The sequence below is a fragment of the Panthera pardus genome, unplaced genomic scaffold (assembly GCF_024362965.1).
Source record: "Panthera pardus isolate Hobbes unplaced genomic scaffold, ASM2436296v1 HiC_scaffold_18, whole genome shotgun sequence".
NCBI classification, from domain to species: Eukaryota; Metazoa; Chordata; class Mammalia; order Carnivora; family Felidae; genus Panthera; species Panthera pardus.
In genome coordinates, this window is record NW_026526743.1 from 22,006,296 (window position 1) to 22,026,964 (window position 20,669).

The 20,669-nt window shown below is 47.6% G+C and overlaps 1 long non-coding RNA gene across 1 annotated transcript in view; it reads right to left on the reverse strand.

The window, feature by feature from the left end:
• Nucleotides 1-13,720: 13,720 nt before the first annotated feature.
• The window catches only part of LOC109251574 (uncharacterized), a 115,350-nt gene continuing 108,401 nt past the window's right edge, over nt 13,721-20,669 (reverse strand). The window contains exons 2-3 of the long non-coding RNA XR_002073583.2: nt 14,529-14,716; nt 13,721-14,126 (exon numbers count right to left, since the gene is read on the reverse strand). This is a non-coding gene — a long non-coding RNA (uncharacterized LOC109251574). The remainder of the gene's footprint in view (nt 14,127-14,528; nt 14,717-20,669) is intronic.

The following is a 20,669-nucleotide window of genomic DNA, read 5'->3' on the forward strand; positions in this document are numbered from 1 at the left end:
GGACAGGAAAAGAATCCTTTTCTTTCTTGTGCGAAAGCAAGGATGTGGGCCCGGAAACACTGGAGGGCCCATGCCCCACCCACCACGTGGAGGAAGCTGGCTCCCTTGGTCAAGGGGAAGGTTGACCTGGGGCCATGTGCCTGGTCCCAGGGTCTCTGGCAAGACCACTTCCTTATCTGACACTGAGCACAAACTTTGTCTCTGGTTTCTCCTATTTGCACTCAAGAGTCCAGCCTTCCTCCCTCTCGTACTTCCTTCTCCCCTGGATGGATTAATCTCAGGCCCCTTTGGACATTTTCGTCTTGGTCACAGTCTCCAGTGGCTTCCCGTCACCCAGCACGAAACACCACCAATCCTTATCTCGGCGATCCAGCTTCCCCAAGACATCCTCCACCTACCACTCTCCATGGGCAACCCCCGGCTCAGGGTGGCCACAGAGCTCCTTCAGTTCTCCAATGCTGAATATGTTCTCGGTATGCTTTCTATTCTTAGAACGACTCCCTTTGTCTCTGCATAACTGACCCCTCTTTATTGTCCTTCTAGGCCACTGTCCTAAGCCCCCAGCGGGATTCACTTCTTCCTCTGCATGTCCTACTTTCCATTGTAAGCCAGCAGCAGCAGCTGTCTTCTCTGACAACCTGGCGGAAGGGGGTATGATCTATACCCAACCCAACCTCTTATTGCCAGTGCTTTGCACCACACCAGGCACGTGGTGGGTCACTTAATATAAACAATTTGCCTTAAGTTATTAATTAATGTATTCACTCATTCTCTTCCTTTCCTACCTATTCTTCAAGGGAAGATTAAATACCATCCCTTCCTCTGAGCCTTCTCAGGTGTCTTCGGTCAGATTAAACCACTTGTTTCTTCGTGTGCACACATCATATTGTTTTCCACTGCTAACTAGCATGCGTTAATTAGTGTGTACCTTTTTAGGTACTCCTTTAGCAATAACTTCTGGGTATCTACTTCCTTAGATTGAAGGCAGTTTCTGTCTAGGGTGTCTGTTTTCCACTATCGACTCGAAGCCCCTTAAGGACAAAAATTGAATTTGCTTCCTTAATATCTAGAACAGGGCCTGAGAGGAGCTGAGCAAATGTTTGTTGAATGAAGTGGAATACATTTATTTGAAACTGATGGATAGGAATATGATGGGCAGGCTGTCAGTGCAGAGCCCGACATGGGGCTCGATCCCATGAACCGTGAGATCACGACCTGAGCTGAAATCAAGAGCCAGATGCTTAACCGACTAAGCCACCCAAGCACCCCTGGGCTACTTTTCTGTCATAGGTATTTCACACATACCAGTGGCAAATGACAAGAATATTCAAAATCAAAGTGGTTTAAGCAAAAAAAAAAAAAAAAAGGAGAATTTGTAAACTTACATGACATGAGTCCAGAACTAGATCTGGACTCAGGCCCTGCCAGACCCCTTATCACAGGCAATTCTATTTGACTGTCCCCATATCTCTCTCAATTTTCCTCTGTTTTGGCTCCATATTCCCAGGTAGGGCTTTGCCTCATGGTGCCAAGATGGCTGCCAGAAGTTCCAGCCTTCCATCCAATCCTTCCAGCAACTGGAGGAGAGATGACTTTTCTATCTGAAGTGTTTCCCCTTCTAAAGACTTAGATGATCTGATTGGCTCGGCTTGAGTCACGTGACCATCACTTAGGTCATGTGACCATCACTCGGGCTGGTCCAATTGAACCGCATGAACGAAAAGGGGGAGAAGTGGTCTCCAGCATAAACCAGGTACTGATTCCAGAACAAGAGGCATGGATGCCTGGTAGGCAACTCCATCTCTCTCCCTGCAGAAGCTGGCCTTGTCCCCACCAGGTCTCTAGCCCTGGTCCCTCTGGTTGATTCCTTAGATGCAAACGGGAGACACTTGTAAGTGATACAGGTCTTTCCAACATAGCCTGTCTGGGTCTTTTCAGAGACCATAAAGAGTGAGCATTCATTCCTAAAGAAGCAGTGGTCTTCCTCCTGTTTGCCAGGAGCTGGGGAAATGGGATGAGCCCGAGGCTGTCATCTTAAAGCTTCAAAAAGAAATCGAGTGCCTGCTCCGTGAGACTCCATCTGAACTCTGGATTCCAATACCACAGAGCTGCTGCAGGACGTTCCAGATGTGCGAATGCCAGGGGTGGGCGATACCGGCAGGTTTCAGGCAAGGCGAGTGTCAGAACAGGCCCCGGTTCCTGGGCAGCAGGACTGACCCCAGCCAGCCTAGAAAGGGCTTGATGTCCCAGTGCTTTTCCTCAATGTGGACGCTTGGGAGACATAGAGAGAGAAATCCCCCACCACCCAATGGCCCAAAGCCTTAGCCCAACGGGACAAACTGTACCCATGGCCATTCAGCCATCCACTTCTGCTTCTGATGACTTCCATTCGCTATCATCAAGGGAAACAAAAGGAACAGGCACATTTACAATTGGCTGCTGTGCCCTCCCCATCCCCTTGCCCCCAGCTGACACCATCCAGAAAGCAAAGGAAGTGCATTTTGGGGGTGACTGATGGCAAGGTTGCCGGTGCGTCCAGCCTCTCCCTCCTCTGCGAGAGGCAGCCATCCTCTGTCTGAGTGTTCCAAGTCAGGCCTGTGCCAATTATCCTGAAGAGGAGACCAGCCTAAGCAGCAACCACAGCCCGCGGGCCCGTGGCTTCTGGTGCTCTCAGGCCAAGGTAGAGCCAGACGGGAAGGGAAGGAAAAGCCTCCCATTCGGCCCCTGCTGTGTGGGTTTCCCTCTTGCGGCCGCAGTGAGTGCCCTTTAGATCTGATTGATTTTATCTGTGAAATGAGCTGAAAATCCCTCCCAGGGAGAAATGCTCATCTCCCTTCCTCAGCCCAGACACTCCAGATAAATCAGATTGCCCACCACCGGAGCACGCGTGGGCCCAGGGCTGGAGGAGAGGAGAGATGGCAGGACAGCAAGACAGTCGGCTCCCTGGGCCCGGCTGTCGGGGTGGAGGCTTTTGCGTGTTCCCAAGCCTGAAAATCCAGGACACTGGCATCCTTAGCGACCCAGTCACAACTGCCAGGTCTTCAAACACTTTGCACTCACCGGTTGAGGCTTCCCTTAGTTTGGGTTTCTACAGAAATAAATCCCGAGACAGGGAAAGGGGCAAGCTGTTGATTTGGGATGTAAGGAACAGAGACAGGGAAGAGAAGAAATCCAACAGAGGGTGAGTGAAGGAGCAGGTTACCTCTGTGGGCAACCCGGGCCCCATCCCACACCAGGCGGCTTCTGAGGGGCGTGCACGGAGATGGTCCCACTGGGGCACAGAGACCCGCGGGGTTTTTTCCACTAACTCCTGTCCTTACTCCTGAGCTGCTCGATTCCTCTGTGCTTCTGGCCTGCTCTGGGTCACCCACTCTCCCTTGGCCAGGGAATACCCTCCACCAGAGATGCAGGAACTTATCAGGATGCAGAGGACCTTCTGCCAGTGCCTTCTGAGGTGGCCACGCTTACCCTGGCCAGCGCAATGAACTCAGCTTCCTTCACCCCCTCAGCCCCCACCCCTTCCTGCCATCAGCCTGCCCTACAAGCACTGCGGTGATCTCGGACTAGGTCAGCATGGCCCCATACGCTTCAGGAACCCCCTTCCCCGTTCCTCCATCCAGAGGCAGGATCTCCCCAGTTCATCAGGAATGAGTGAGAGGCCAAAAGGTAAGCATTTTGGAGGGACTGACGAGGGAGCAGCTTTGGGGTCAGGATGGGAGCAGATGGCGGGGAGGCTTGTCCCCAGGCACCCAAGGCCATGGCTCCAGCCTCCTTCCTCCTTTTCCCCAGCGGGCCGAGGGCCTGGGCTTTCCAGGTCTCACAGAACAGTAATGCGAATTATTATCATTCTTCTCTTCATTGAAAGAGACGCTGGCACTGTTGTCTAAGAGTCACCAATGAAGCTGATGTGAAACATTCAGTAACTGGTTGCCAATATCCAATTACTCCAGGGTAATACGAAAGTGAGGGGGAAGGCAGCCAAGAGGCTGCAGCCCAGGGACAGTGGGTGCAAAGAGGAAGCTGGAGGCTCGGCTCAGGCCCATGGACACCGCTGTAGGCACAGGAAGGACAGCAGATTTGGGGGCACAGGGAGTCCCCAGCCTCAGACCTTCCCTGCAGCCCGACCTCCCCCCACCAGGCTGGTCCTTCACTAGAAGAGCCTCTCCTTGGAGTCAGAAGCTGTTCAGTCCCTGTCAGAGGCCCCAGGAAAATGGGCCTGGCTGGGGACAGGAAAGGGAGGGAATACATAGTGTCCTCCCAGGGCCATGGAGATCTGATCCCAGCCTGTCCACCATGGGCCAGGGGCCTCGCTCTGAGCCTGGCGTGAGAGCTCTCTGGGCCCCAGGTTCCTCCCTGTGACATGGGAGCCCATCCCTGCCTGCTTCTGCTGAAGGTGGCTCTGTGAATGTGAGGAAATAACCGATGTGAAGGTAAGTTTGCACACCGAAGAGATGAGGGAAGACGGCTATCGCTACGGTACAGGGGCCTTTTAGGTGATCCCTCCCCTCAGGAATTTATGCTCTGGGAACAGGAGGAGAGGACACTCAGAAGATTCCCCGGTAAATGCTTACTTACTAAGCATACAACAGACACCCCCATCTATCCCGGCGTTGTGGGGGGTCAGCCTGGCCTGGCCTGGGAGGCAGCTCAGAGCTGCCCTACCCACCTCCAGGTCAGGGGTGAGGTCAGGGGCAGGGCAGGACGAGAATGCTCCCTTCTGTTGTCCTGCACTGTATCATGTCTGCAAATAAATGGAATAATTCAGTTTCCAGGACTCTTAACCTTTTCACTTGGCATAAATTGTGATCACCCAAATAAATACAGGCAAATCACATTAAAAACATATATATACGAAGCTCATTTATTCAAGACGTTTTCCAACTCTGAAAAATACCTGGATCCTACCAAGAGAAAACACACACACACACACACACACACACACACACACGCACACGCGCGCGCGCACACACACGTGCACGCGCACACAAGCTCAATTCAGAGCCACACACATATCCATTTCTGTCTCTGTCGGCTGCCGGCAGGGGTGTTTTGATTCTTGATGGCCCTGATGACCTAATGGTCCCACCTCAGCCAGGTCAAAGGTTGAAGAAACCATTTTTCGTCCATTGCAAATCGGCAAAGCGAAGGTGAGACGTATGAGCCGATCGTAATGTGGTGTCAGGAATGTTTGAGCAATAATCAATTGCAAATTATATCTTACCAAGTTAAGAGTCCAAGGGAGGGGGCTGTGGCTGAATATTTTACCAAAGCAATTTAACAAGGATGCAAATGACCATCAACCTGTAAAGAGAGGTTTTGCCGCATCTCGAGGAGCGGCGTGCGGTTCCTAGGTGGCACTTGACACCCGTTCCGCCATTTAGGGTGACCCAGGATTGGAAGAAGAAGAATCCTGTGGCTTCCAGAAGGAAGGATGCCCTCCGGGTAGTGGCATCCCCAGCAGGCCTTAGCCCCCAGGACTGCATCCTTCCTGGGACCTGAGTCACAGTGATGTGCCGTCCTCATACTCATGCCTACCTGGCCTACCGGGCCTCCCGTTCATAACAGCTCGCTCGCTCACTCCCGTTACAGAGAGATCAGGCCTCAAGAGGGTGCTGGCACAACAGACCGGCCAGGGCCCAGCACAGGGAAGGGGACTGCACGGCTATCAGGCTTCAGAGCACAAGATTCTTCCTGTGTGCACATCTACTGAGGCCGTCAGAGGCAGGGCTCCCATCTGTCTAACAGCAGGGCAGGGACACTGTGGCAGAACATACTCACCCACGCAGAGCAGCGCTAGTGGGTGTAGGAGTCACATTTCAAAAGTCACGGGACTGCCCAGCAAGGGAAACCATCCACAAAATGAAAAGGCCACCTACCCAAGGGGTGACAATCAATACTTGCAAATCATATGTCTTAATAGGAATTAATACCCAAAATATATAAAGAACTCATGAAGCTCAATAGAAAAAAAAACTAATCTGATTATAAAGGAGGATCCGAATAGATATTTTTTCAAAAAAGATCAAGAAGTATCCAACAGGTACGTGAAAATGTGGTTCAGGGGCGCCTGGGTGGCTCGGTCGGTTAAGCGTCTGACTTCGGCTCAGGTCATGATCTCGCGGTCCGTGGGTTCAAGCCTTGCGTCAGGCTCTGTGCTGACAGCCAGAGCCTGGAGGCTGTTTCAGGTTCTGTGTCTCCCTCTTTCTCTGACCCTCCTCTGTTCATGCTCTGTTTCTCTGTCTCAAAAATAAATAAATGTTAAAAAAAAATTTTTTTAAAGAAAATGTGGTTCAGCATCACTAATCGTCAGGGAAATGCAAAACAGAAACCACAATGAGATATTACCTCACACCTGTTAGAGTGGCTGTTATTAAAAAGACAAGAAACAGCAAGTGTTGGTGAGGATGGGGACAAGAAGGAATGCCCGTGCCCTGTTGGTGGGCCTGCCCAGGGGTGCAGCCACTGCGGAAGACAGTATGGACTTTCTTCCAAAAAATTTGAAACAGAAATGTCATACAACCCAGTAACTTCATTTCTGAGCATTTGCCCAAAGAAAGCAAAAATGTTTACTCAAAAAGGTATGTGCACCCCCATGTCTACTGCAGCATTATTTACAGTAACCAAGATACGGAAGCAACCCAAGTGTCCATTGATAGATGAATGGATAAAGAAAATGTGGGATGGATGGATGGATAGAGACATAGGTGAATGGATAAAGAAAATATGGTATATATATTTAATGGAATATTATTCAGCCATAAAAAAGAAGGGAATCTTACCATTTGTGACAATATGGATGAACCTAAAGAGTATTAGACTAAGTGAAATAAGTCAGATAAAGATAAATACCATATCATGTCACTTATATGTGGAATCTAAACAAAGCAAAAACTGAGCTCATATATGTAGAGAATAGACTGGCAGTTTCTAGAGGCAGGGGGTGGAGAGGTGGGCAAAAAGGGTGCTAAGGGTGAAAGTGTAGAAACTTCTAGTTATAAAACAGTCACGAAGATATAATGTACGGTACCTGTAATGACTACAGGTAATAATAGTCTATTACATGCTTGAAGTTTGCTAACGGAGTAGATCTTAAAAATTCTTGTCACAAGACAAAAAAATTGTAACTAGGTATGGGACAGATGTTAACCGGACGTATTGTGGTGATCACTTTGCAACATATACAAATATCAAATCATTATGTTGTATACCTGAAACTAATACAATGTTGTACATCAATTATACCTAACAAAAATTTTTTTAAGGAAGTGTAGTGGGATGGAGATCTCTGTGCCAAGGAGACACTTATATAATAACTCACAAAGTTGAGAGTATAAGGGAGATTGGGAGGAGGTGGATGGGGTTGAGAGCAGAGACATGATATTGTGGTAACACATTCAGGACTGTCTCGTCAGATTCAGACATGTTACAATGGCTAGTTGCCTAATACAAAGCAAATGTGGAACAGAAAAATAGATAATTGGATGGATAGATAGATAGATAGATAGATAGATACTAGATAGATAATGGATGGATGAATGGATGGATGGATGTATGGATAAATAGGTAGGTAATGGATGGATAGATGATAGATAGATAGATAGATAGATAGATAGATAGATAGATAGAGGTATAGATAGATAGATAGATAGATAGAGGGATGGATAGATGATGGATAGATAGACAGATAGATAGAGGGATGGATAGATGATGGATAGATAGATAGATAGATAGAGGTAGTTATAGGTGCAGAGAGGCAGAAACACCAGGCGAAAGCCCCAGGGCAGACTCATGCTTTGCCCCTCTGTCTTGCTGATGAAAAGGAAAAGGAAAGAACAGTTCTATAAGTCATTATGTTGAGACCTTTCCTGTACATAGCATATTCCAATTTGCGAAGAGCTTTCACTTATACTAACTGCTGGTTCTCACAACAATGCCCCCAGAGGAAGAAGAGAGTGAGCAGGTGGGAAGCTCATGTCCTTCACACATGAGACAGCAAGACCTGGGAGCATGAAGCAGCCATTGCAAGGTCACAGTCACAGTTGGGTCTAGAACCCAAATGGGAATGGAGGACAAGGTCAGCACATGATATGCCTAAAGGAACTGGATGTATCCCAGGATGTGGAAAGGCATGATTTCTGAGAATGGCTGAGAGGTGACGTCCTTTGTAGAGGTGGGATGGAACTCACCCAGGTGATGGAGAGCCTGCCACTGGGTCTCTGCTTGTCACTTCTGGGCCACCACTGCACCTGTGCCAGGACTACATTAGGGGGCCAGACTGAGCTCAGGGAGACTCAGGGTTGGTGGTCACTCTGTGAGTAGGCACAACATGAAACTGAAGTCAAGGTCAGCCTTCAGCTACAGTGTGAGGCCACTTGGAGGCCAACATACTTGTTAGTCTGCACCTGACGTAGAAGCTATTTTGTAGCCTGTGGCTCAGAAGGGAAAACAATTCAAGAATCAAGTCTTCAGCCATAGCTCATCAAGGACTCATGTTCTCCACGGCACTCGCCCACCAGTACACCATTCAGGGAGCTTGTGCCCAGGTGAAGGGAACAGAGAAGGACCCCCGGCTCTCCACCTGATGAATGGGTGTGAGAATTCAAACCGATAATCCTTGTAAAACTCAGCAAAGGGCCTGACAGATGCTCGTGGCTGCTAGGTTATTTCTGGCTCTCTCCACCTTCTCAGCCAGTCCAACAGCAGGGGGACAGTGCCTGTCAAGATGACGGGTGGGTGAAAAGTCCTAGGGGCCCCTCCACAATTGCATTTCCTCCTTGCAAACACAGAGGTTGCCCCCCTGCTGAGGACATCAAACCTGAGGATATCCCTCCCAGTGTATTCTCCTTGGATGCTCTGGTGACCCAGAGCTCTCCTGACCCAGTTATGGACATTTTCAAGATCAAGTAAACCAGCACTGGGGGAGCCCTACTTTGCCCGTCACGAAGCTATCATCTTCACAGGTGCCTCGGTCCCAGCTGCGCCTGCCTGGGCCCTGCCAGGAGCCCATGGTGTGGGGAATAGCCTTACCTTTGGGCTTTAATTATTCTTGATTTCAGCTTCTGCTGAGTGATCGCTCATCTTTCTCTAAGCCCCCATTTTTCCCAGAGCATTTTCTTGATGTTATTAGAGCTGTCTATAAAATATGAATCCCAATTCCATGATAGTCATAAAAGCCATAAAATTCTATGTCTGCCATGAAAATATTACATGATTTATTTTTGTGTGAAGTACATATTAAATCTCATACTGGAATAGGAGTTTGGCTCTTCAACACCACGAACTTTTAATAATGCATACTTTGCCTTAAATTGCTATTATTTTAAGTTTCTTTCTTCATTTTACAGTAGCTCTCATTTCAAAATAGGATCAGAAAATAGACCTTGTCTATTTATATGTTAAAGTTAATACTTCCTGTATCTTCAATTTTTCTCCCTTTTTTATGGTGTTCATTTTTGTTTTATACATGACAAGTTTGCACACTTGATTTGTTTTGTTTTATGCCAAATGCCTTTGGAGAAATATCAGGTGATTAACCAAACCCTCCAACGATGGGTCGGATACTACCATCTCCAGGGTCACGGAGTGGGTCTGCATAAATCCACACAAGGAAACACGTGGCTGGAACAAAGAGGGAAGAACTGACTCTGGATGGGGTGGAAGGAGAGGAGAAAGTACTGAGAATATCTCTTTCCTTTTCCCCAAACCCATAAGTTGACCCACGAGGATTTGCCAAGTTTCCAGGGTCTGGTAGTCAGCTAAACCTTGTTGGGGACACACAGAAAGAAGATCATGAGTGAGATGAGATTTACATACATGAACCCATTGAAGAACCACCTGAGGCGGGGCCAGGCTGTGTGACTCATACTGCATGTGTTGGGGGGATGCAAATGGAGACCTGGGTTTATTCTGCTGCAGAATCGGGAGTTTGCGTCGCCCTGGATGGGCACGGGGAATTTACAGAGGCAGAGGGACGATGACAACAGGACCAGGCAGAGGAGGCTGGGCTTAACAGAGGAGCGGCTAGTGGGACCCCGAGTGGGGTGAAGGACGGATAGTGTCCAGGTGGGCAGTGGCAGAACCCAAGCCCAACTCAGTCCCCAATTCGCCACCTCGCCAGCTTCTCTGCCCCCCAAAGACCCACACTGCGTTTCAACCGATACCCAGGGTGAAGGGGAAGATTGATTTTCAGCCTGGAGGATACATGTGACATTTGGAATGAGTTGAAGCTGATCTAAGAGATTTTCATTTCAAAAGATATCTGATATGATGTGTCGATGGGGTGTTTCACACACCTCATCAGAGTTCAAAGACTGTAGCCAGGAGAATGGTGTTTCCAAGGTGGAAAGCAGATGTGTAGAACTGGAGCAGGAGGGGGTCTTGGCCTCTTCAGACTTGGCCCACCCGCCACCTGACATACCATGGAGACAAAGCCATGTGTTTGATCCAGGCAGCCCTTGGGTCTGCAGCATCTTGGCATGGGTACAAACGACACTTTTTTTTTTTTTTTTTTTTGTATCCAGTTCCGGCTACCATTTTGTCACATCCCCGGTCCCTTCCTGAGGCACCTACAGGGCACAGCGTCATTCATCCAGAGGCCACTGAGGGCCCCGATAAGGTAACTGAGGAGAAATCACCTAGCCTGGGTGAGCACCCACTACTCTGCCCCCCCCCCCCCCCCCCCCAGCCAGAGCACCTGAGCCCTGGTCTGGGTTCCCGTAAGGCATAACCTGGAGGGAAACTCATGTGCTGACATCTGGTTAGGGAGTTCAAATCCGGGAAGCTGAAGTGAGGACCGAGGCAAGCAGGGAGGGGAAGGGCAACACAAGTATGGATCAGCCAGGTGGTTCCCTCTGAGGGCATCTGATTACTAAATCTCATAGGCCGGTCACCTGAGAAACCACACAAAACCACAGCTCGAGACAGTCCATCTGCGGGGGTAGGTGACAAGAACCGAAAAAATCATCCACTCGGTGCCCCGAGATTTGCTCCACACAACATCACGTGTCCCATCCTCCTGGGCTGTGCAGACGTGGGCATTGAGTGAGTCCCAAGGAACCTCCCTCACGACTTGGAACAAACCGGGAGTCACTGGCGTGGAGGTCAGAGGCCCGTGCAGCTGTGAGGTGAGGGGGGGGCCTCTAGGAGCTGCCCCCGGAGCAGCAGCCAACAGCACAGTCCGCGAGGCTAGGACGATTTGAAACACTGCCTGGGGTGTCTGAAATTGGCCCTTGGGTCTGGGAGAGCCTTCTCTGCATCCACTCGCCCCAGTCTAGATTTTAATGGCTACTGGCGCACGTGAGTGTCACCTTACAGATTCCTCTCGTGAGTTCACGGTGGAGGCCACGTCTCCCCCGGGGCCATCCTGCCTGGCAGGGTGCATCAAAGGAGCTGTGGGTGTGAAGTATCTGGGAGCAGTTTTCAGAGTCCCCAGGCCCTGCGCTTCAGGGAACAGGCAGCCAAGACGACATTTGCTTGGAGCAGAGAAAGAGTCTCCAGGAAGCCTCCCGGCTGGCCCTGGATAGCAGCGTCTCTGGAATGCAAGAGGAAAATTCCATCTCGCAACCATCCCGACGAGAATGTAAAAACGTCTACCAAATCAGTCCCACGAGTTGCACAAATAAATCCCAGTATTACGTTTAAAAATCATATACCATCAAATAGCCGGCTTTGTGTTGTGCACACAAGAACCAAGTGGCTTTTGAGGTTCTTGGCAAAACCGAATAATGCCACCACTTTGACTGACATAACAAAAATAACAAGGCGATGAAGTAAAGTACGTTTAAATGGCAGAAAGGAACTGAGACTGAGGGAGAAAAGCCACACGTTTCCAGGCTGATGTTTTCCGAAGCGCCTTTCTGGAGTGACTGGCGGCTGGAAGGACAAAGGGTGGGAGGCACCCTTGAAGTTTTGTGAAAGAAAATCAATCAAGAAAGATACACAAACCTGATTAGGAAAAGAAAAAATGTATGTTGTAATATATAGAGCAGCCTGTGAACGGGTGGCTGGTTCCTACAAGATTAGAGAAAATAACCCGAGGTTAGGGTTTCTTTCGCCTTCCACTCCGTGTGTGGAGTCACCCACCTGGGCGCTCCATCCCCCTGGCTCCAAGCAATTTGCTGAGAAAGAATATTTCTGCTGCTAAATGATCTCGCTCCCCAGTGGCTCCTGCGGCCACTAGCTCTGAGACAAACGACCTCGCTGGAGGACGGATGGGTGGCCGCCTTGGTGTTCAAGGGCCCTCACACAGCGCCCACGCCAAAGCCCGCCGTCTGCGCGTGGGGCGTTGGGAAGGGCTGTGGCTGGAAATGGAAAGGCAAGGCAAGAATAAAAGGTTCCAGGTCTGCGAAGCCCTCGTTGGCAGAGGAGGTCTGCCTTCGGTCCGAGCCGGGGAGGGGATGTCTGGGTCAATGCATCTCGCTGCTTAGCTTTGAAGGTGCCAGCAAAATAGCCCGCCAGGCCAAAAGGACAGCGCAGGGGACGACGGCGCAGGGTGCCGGCTTATAGGAAACCTGAGGCTGGTTGGTGACCCTCAGGCCCGAAGTGCGGGAAAGGGGAGCAGACAGCAAGCCCCCGGCACCAAGCCCCCACCGCGAGGTCAACAGAGCACAGCCGCTGGGAAAATGTTCCTGACGCGATGGTCCCTGCCATTACAAGAACCACCTGCTTCCAGATTCCAAGTGGCTGAGTGACCAGGCACCGGCAGGTGTGCGTGGGGTCCAGCTCATTCTTCTCTCTGCCGCTGATGACGCCTCTTCCGCTTTTACTTTCGGCTCAGCCGGATTCCCTGGCCCTTTTGCTCAAGAGTCGGATATTTTGATATCCAAATTCAATGAACAATAGGCACAGATGTAGGAGATTAACAAAAGATGTTGACTTTTGCCTTTGTTCAGCCAAACACTGGAACACATTTCCTCCTTCATTTCCTCTTTGTACTCATTATCGTGTAGAGGAAGTAATCTGGTGGTTTGGTTTTGGTAACCTGTTTATTGCTAAACTTGTGTTCTTCTGCCCGGCACTAACCCCCTGGGGGTCTGGCTAGTAATTACCCTGGTGGGAAGGTGGCCGCCGTCCCCAGCGCCAGACCGGCTGGTGCAATGCAGTGTCAACATAGACACAGGAGCTGAACAGCTGTCTCTTACTCTCGCAGCAAATTAAATGCATGTTAAAAGATTATCTCCTGCATTTATCATAACAAGATTTTGCATTTATGCCTTTCTTTCTTTTTAAATAGGAATAAAGATCTCATATACATTTTCTAATTTATTATCTAGTATTTATTATAGGAAGAGAGTTTTGTCTAATCTCAACTCGTTAAAATCACATATTATTCACAATAACCCACCACTGAAGGCTCATCATGGTAGCAAGAAAAAATAAAAAAGTGTTTTTAAAATGAAACTTCATTTGAAGCATTTCTCTTTGGAGACAGTCCAACGTGTTAAAGAAAGGAGTGGAACGTGTGTAATAAAATACCTTGGCAAAGAAAATTTGCTGGAAGAAAGGAAGAAAGGAAGGGAGGGAGGAAGGAAGGAAGGAAGGAAGGGAGAGAGAGAGAGAGAGAAATGGAAGGAAGGAAGGAAGGAAGGAAGGAAGGAAGGAAGGAAAAGAGAGAGAGAGAGAGAAAGAGAAAAAAATGGAAGGAAGGAAGGAAGGAAGGAAGGAAGGAAGGAAAGGAGGCAGGGAGGGAAGGAAGGAAGAAAGGAAGGAAAGGAGGGAGGGAGGGAAGGAAGGAAAGAAGGAAGGAAAGAAGGAAGAAAAATAAATATCAAGGAGAATTCAAATACTTTACAAAAAATAAAGTAGGAATTCTGTGGCCCAATAAAGAAAGAGAAGGGGAAAAAATCAGGCCAAGAACTTCCCCACTTTCTCTCTGGTTTTTAAGCATGATCTCTAACTCACACGTGTCTTGTTATCCGAGTGAAGCAGTTCTTTGCCTCCCTCGTGTTCCAGCCAGAACTGATTTTCAGATCATTATTATATGCACAAAGAGGCGACAGCGTGGCATGTGTAATTCTCATGAATGTCACCCCATCCACAGCAGGCCATCGGAGCGAGGTTATGAATACTCGGTTTGCTGAGTGAGATGATCCTGGCATCAGCTCTGTGGCATTTTCCACATGTTTAGCCTGAAAGAAGACATTTGTTTGGACTATATGCTTCTGTGTACTTTTTTAATGCAATAAAATTGACAGATGACTCCTTTTTGCAACAGGTTTGGAGAAGGAAAATGTGGTGACTTTACCCTCCCCTTTCTTCTTGATGGCTGTTTAGACAGCAGTCTTAAAAAATCACTAGTCACTAAAATCCCTCATGCCCATTTCATATTGTGTTGATTCATATTAAATTCATGACAACAAAAAAGCAACTTGAGGCACTTTTGGAAATGACCGCTCTTTAGTGTGCCTCCCCATCCTCCGGGCTCGGTGGGCCCAGCGCCCATAAAGCTGCCTGCTGTCTTGTGTCATGAAAAGAAACAGCTTTGCCTGGGAATGCCATTACTGTGTAATGAGGCATGCAGCAAAATATACCTTCAGCAGCCACTTGATGAAGGCTTGCTGACACACCAGACCAGACAGAAATGTTTTTTTGTATGTTCTTCCTTATTTTGTCCATCAATCACATCATTAGTCAAAGCAGACAAGCCTGTCAGCCGGGCCCAGATGCGGAGTGGCAGGCGATCAGCGGACAGGTGTTCCGGCTCCCCCAAAACGAAATCCTGAAATGAGAAAGGAACCAAGACCTTGTTTCAAGGGCTGGAATGTCAACGAGAGAGAAAAGACACGGAGGGGAGGAGTTCGGAAGCCGGGCTTCCGAGGAGCTGACCGGCGGCGTGGCCCCCTGGAACTGCCCGGCTGAGCCGCCACAGCAAGAACAAAGCCCATTCATTTCCCGTGGCCAGTGAAGTATTCAGATATAATATTCAAAGGCCATAAATGAAAGAAGGTTCCCTCATGACCCTCCCTGGTGTCCCAAATGCATAAATTTGGGTTGGGTAGTTCAGATGCCCTAGGGCCACCCAGACTCCTGGGTCTGCCTCCCTGGGGCTGGCTGGGAAAACACAGGCTCCGCCCAGCCAGCATGCACAGTAGCATCGCTCATTTCCAGGGACTTCAGCCTCCCCTCTGCTGGCAGCCACCCCTCCTCCCCAGCACATTCTAGAGTGTCTTCCTTTGGGGCATTGTTTTTGCAATGCTTTCTGTCTGGAACTTAACAGGTTAATGAAACTAACCATATGGAGTCATCCTCAATGGTTAATTTCCAGCTTTTCAAGCAAGCCCCCAAATGAATTTGCGTAATGAGCTCCTTGCTCAGTCACCCCCTAGTTACCAAGAAGGACTAGCTAATCAAGCCCCCACCCGCTCTGGCCTTTTCAGCCACGGTGGCCAACGTGATACTTTGTGAAGGTCCAGCTGAATTGTGATTTTAGCATGCACCATTTTTGGTGTTTGGTATTTGTTTTTGGTGTTTCATTTTTAGAATAGACGTTGCTTTGTAAAACTGTTTTAGATTTACAAAAGAAAGAAAGAAAGAAAGAGAAAGAAAGAAAGAAAGAAAGAAAGAAAGAAAGAAAGAAAGGGAAAGAAAAGAAAAATTAAGAAGGTAAAACCAAATTCTCATTCATGCAGTTTCCCTTATGATTAAATCTTAAATGAGTGTGGTCCATTTGTTACTCTCAGTGAACATCATCATTGTATGTATCAATGTATCGATACATCATCATTGACTATCCATGCTTTATTCAGATTTTGTTAGCGTTTTACCTAATGTCCTTTGTCTGTTCCGGGACCCCATCCAGGACCCCACATTACATTCAATTGTCACGTCTCCTTTGGCTCTGAGTTGCGGCAATTTCTCAAACTTTCCTTGATTTTGATGACCTTGACAGTTTTGAGGAGTAGTACATGTGCCATTTTTGATAAGTCATTTTTTTAAAATTTAGACTATGTGTGCGCACAACATCTTTTACACTTCAATAAATAATAGTGCTGAGAGGGGGGGGAGGGGGAGCCTTAGGAGGGGCGGAAGGGAAGGAATTAGGCCCACGGAAAGGTCAGAAGTCTTTATACAGCACCAGGGAGAAGACGCCGACACTCCAATCTTTCCCAGCGTTGACCTTTCCGAAGATGTGCTGAGCAGGAAGGGGGTGATACCTGATACAAGATTCAAACCCACACTCCCACCTTTAAGCGAGAATTAAATCTGCAGATATTTCCTCTGGGGTTTCCAAAAGGGAAGCAAGCACATCATTAATCTAACCAGCCATCGGATGCCACCATGGCCTGGTGTCGTGTATCTGGACTGATGTTTGGGTGAGCGGGGGCTGCGACGACATCAGGTTAGGGTGACGTGACAGTGCAATAGGGCCGCGGGCCCAGGAGGACCAGGGCTGTGGCCCATGTGGGGGCCTGACATCGCCCGGCCTCCCGGGTCGGGGACAGAAGGTGGCATGTAAACCCATCCCTTTGCCGATGCTTCTCAGGCCCTGTCTTCCCCTCTGCGGTTCCCTGTTTCTTGCCTCTTGCCTTTTCTATCCTTCTCCACAATCTCAGAGGAGCCAGGGAAGGAAGAGGCGATCGGTTTGGGAGATGTGTGGGCACTTTTGCTGATTAAGAAAGACCGTTCACTTCTTTCCTGTGTCTCGGGTCTTAGCCGGGAAGAAATAGCGTTTCTTAAAGGGCCTACGATTGCCAAGGCAGCAAAATGCACACCAGCTTGGTGCCCACTGCATCCCACCAAGAGCCCGATGCCACACATAAGTGATGTTGTTCAATTACACTTTACAATTCATCCTTGCAAGTACCCCAGCTTTTTCCAGCTCATACACATGTTTTATGAGCCTGCCTTTCACCCAGAAGGTCTACAGAAAGTAAAATAAATGAATCCAACACTCGATTCAGCCTGGATCATCTGACATTTATTCTTAGATGGGACAAGTGACAATTTGAAAGCTATTCTCACACTGTAGGAACTTCCAAGCCTCATGTGCAGTATATAATCAGTCAATCAATCAATCTTATGGAGCACCTACTGGGTGCTAGTCCGAGTAGAAAGTGACCTTCAGATAGTTAGAGAAACCAGACTGCATTTTTCCCTTTTTGACTGTTGATTAGATAGGAAATTTCCCCTGATGCAGTGACAGTCAACCCAGAGAGGGTAATATCATAAGATACGAGAAAGAGAAGGAGAAAGAGAAAGAGAAAGAGAAAGAGAAAGAGAAAGAGAAAGAGAAGGAGAAAGAGAAAGAGAAAGAGAGAGAGAATACAGATGTGCAGAGAGAGGCTGAAATGAATACAAGACCAGAGGTCCCAGAGAAAAGGCAGCTATATTTCTGGATTCCACCCCTCCTGCTGTCCAGGGACATTTCCTACCCATGTTTTCAGAGAAATACCCTACAACCTTCCATAACCTCCATTTTTGCTTAAGCAAGGCCGGGGAGGGATATGTTTTCTGTCTCAAATGTCCCTTACTAAGACCACATCTACCAAATGGGCTGTTAAGTGCAAGAGAATGTACTCTAAGTCAGAGCAAGGAGCAACAGTAGGGAAGATACATCAGAGAGGAGGCCAGAGAGCTTGTAAGTGTTTTAAAGACTCAGATAATTAGAAAAGAACAGGTTACTTCACATTCAGAACACCAAGAATAAATGTGAAATCAGTTGAGTGGTTTGTGCCTTCCAAAGATACTACAGATACTACATAAAAAATGTGGAAAATCAAAGAGATGCACTGAATATCTCAGCTTCTTCACTAGGACATGGAAAAGTCTTCTGGTTCTCCTAGACCCTGCATTCAGGCACCTGCCATTCTGCAGATCCCCTGTAGATGCATTCCCTAGGCACCTCATTGCCTGTCCACCTTGGCCCTCAGCACAAGGTCAGAGGTGTGAGGTAGCAGCAGACTGTATCCTCAAGGACAACTTCACTCTGTCCTTCCCCCCAAAAGAAAAGATTTGGGGAAAAAGGTTTATTTTCAATAAAATCTTACATTAATGATGCTAATATAAGAAAGCATATGGTTCTCATAGACAAGGTGTGTGTGTGTGTGTGTGTGTGTGTGTGTGTGTGTGTGTGTGTGAGTTGTTTTGTGGGGGTGTATAAGAACTTGAAAACCTCCAGCTGTACAAGTTCACTGGACCAGAACCCAGAACATTCCTCCGCTTTTAGAAGCACCTCTTGATGTGCTTTGGAGGCAAAATCATGCTCTCAGATTGTTTGGGTCTTCCTTCCCAGTGCCTTGAGCTAGACCATGGGAGCATGTCCAATGGTTCAATTACCAGCCCTCAGAGTAATACCATAATGGCCATCATTTACTGGGTCTTATAAAAGGCCAGGTATTGCTGGCCCCTTCTGAATGCTACCATCTGAACACTAGCCATGCAAAGTGGGAATTAGTATCCCCACCTTCATAAGAGACTGAGAAAGGCTACATGATTTACAGGAGCCCAAGACTCTGCCAGTGGTGATGTCTAGATGCGCTGTTGGTCTCAAGGGGCCTCTGACTGCCGTGACATCATGCTGTGCGCCTGAATGTTCAAGAGCAATGGGCAGAATTCACGCATCCAAGACCATGGGATTTAGAGAGTCCAGCACCGCAGCTCATCAGTTTATAAATGCCTTATTAGTGAGCTTTTGCAGGAAGTTTCAGTGTAGCAAGGTATATTTCTATTTATACTGGGAGCAAATAGAAAGACTTACTATTGCTCAATAAGTGGAGAGGAAAATTGAGGGAAGCCTCGGATAGGTGTTAAGGTCAGAAATATGGTTTCATTCATTCTGTTGACCGAGCTCATTATGAAGCGTGACTGCTAGGATCGCCAAGCCGCTGAAGAAAATGGGAAAGCAATACCTCCAAGGTCCCTGAGACCATCCTGCACTCGAGTACCGACGCATGGGCATGGGGACCTGGTGTGCCCTCGAAAAAGACAGGTAATGTTTCAAGCGCTCAGAAAATGCAATATGCCGCTTGATGCTCTGTCAAACAATCGCATCCCAGCTCCTTTAACAGCACAGGATGTGAAGAATAGCCGACTGCCTCAGCATGCCCTGCTGGAGGCCCCGGGGACGGCATGGAGCTCCAAGTCAGGGGGTCTGCGTGAGGCGGGACGATCTTCCAAAATGCCAGTCCAAACGCTGTCACTGATCTCCACTCAGCTGGCTGCCAGCCATGCTGTGGATAGCACCAAAGGTTATGCCAGCATTGCCTTTCCAGAGAGGCTGGGGGCTTAGTGGTGAGTAGGGGCACCTTGTCACAGGATTCCTGGAATGTTCTGCTTGTCCTGAGTCAACAGAAAGATGTTTTCCACTATAGTGCCTCCCTGCATTCCCAGCATGCCTGGAGTTGGGTCACCCTGGGCTGCTGAGCACATATGTCCCCATGTATTTGTGGCTGCAGAAGCCCAGATGCCCCTGAGGCTCAGGCCTGTCCTCATAGACCTCTCCCGCCCCACCTGGAGACAGTCCAATGTGAGCAGATCGGATGGAGACACGGAGGTGCCCTCGGCAAGGCCCCTTTGCACTGGTGTATTCAAATATTTTTCAGCATTTATTCAGTAAAGGAGGGAAGAAAGTGATATTTATTTGTAAAATTGCATACATTCATTTTTTCAATTTTATGTCATGACTATATCAACATAAAACTATAACTAAAAATTAAACATCACCGAAGTACATAGAATAAATGTGTAAGTCCCCAAATATACTTAACCCCACTTCCGTGTCCCTCCCAAATTATGGAACAATTAGATGTACATCTTTCCAGTCATCTTGTCTACCCCTTTCCATAAACATATATAATATATATGTGTGATATAATATAAATATAATACATATTATATATCATGTTAATTATGTATTAAATATATAATAGGATTTTCACATAAGTAAAGATGTATCATACATATTACCCTGTATCCTGATTTTTGTTACTTGATTCATTAGCCAGATATTTCAAAACCAATACTCATTATTTGTTTAACAGCTGTTTAATATTCCATAGCATGGGCATGCCATAATTTATTATAAAACATTTAAGGCACTTCTATTTTTTTCATTATTACAAATAAGACTTTGATATAGAATCTTGTATGTAAGTCTTTGAACATTCATGGAAGTGCTTCTGTAAACTACATTTCTAAAATTAGGATTGATTGCTTGAAGGGCGTGAACACTTTAAACTCAGATGCCTTTATCAAATGGTAGATGTCATGGTGTATTTTTTATATCCTTGCCTGCTCAGGATATACTAGTTGTTTAAAATTTTGCCATTATAAGGTATAAAAACAGACAATCTTGTTTTGTTTCATTTTTTGAAAGGGAAAGAGAGCTCAAGCAGAGAGAGGACGGAGGGAGAGGGAGAGAGAGAGGATCTCAAGCAGGTTCCATGCCCAGTGCAGACCCAAACTCAGGGCTTTGATCATGACCTGAGTTGCAATTGAGAGTCAGGTGCTTAACCGACTGAGCCACCCATGTGGCCTCAAAATAGGAATGCTTTGAAATAAATTATTGTAAATATTGCTCCCAATATATCATTTGTCTTTTCTGCAGAAGATTTTGTTTGTTTTAACGCAGCCAAATATGTTCACGTATTTGTTCAGAGGCCCTGAACAAATATTTAGGAGTACTTTCTATACTGTAAGATTATTTTCCTTTAATTGTGTTTATGAACTTTTAA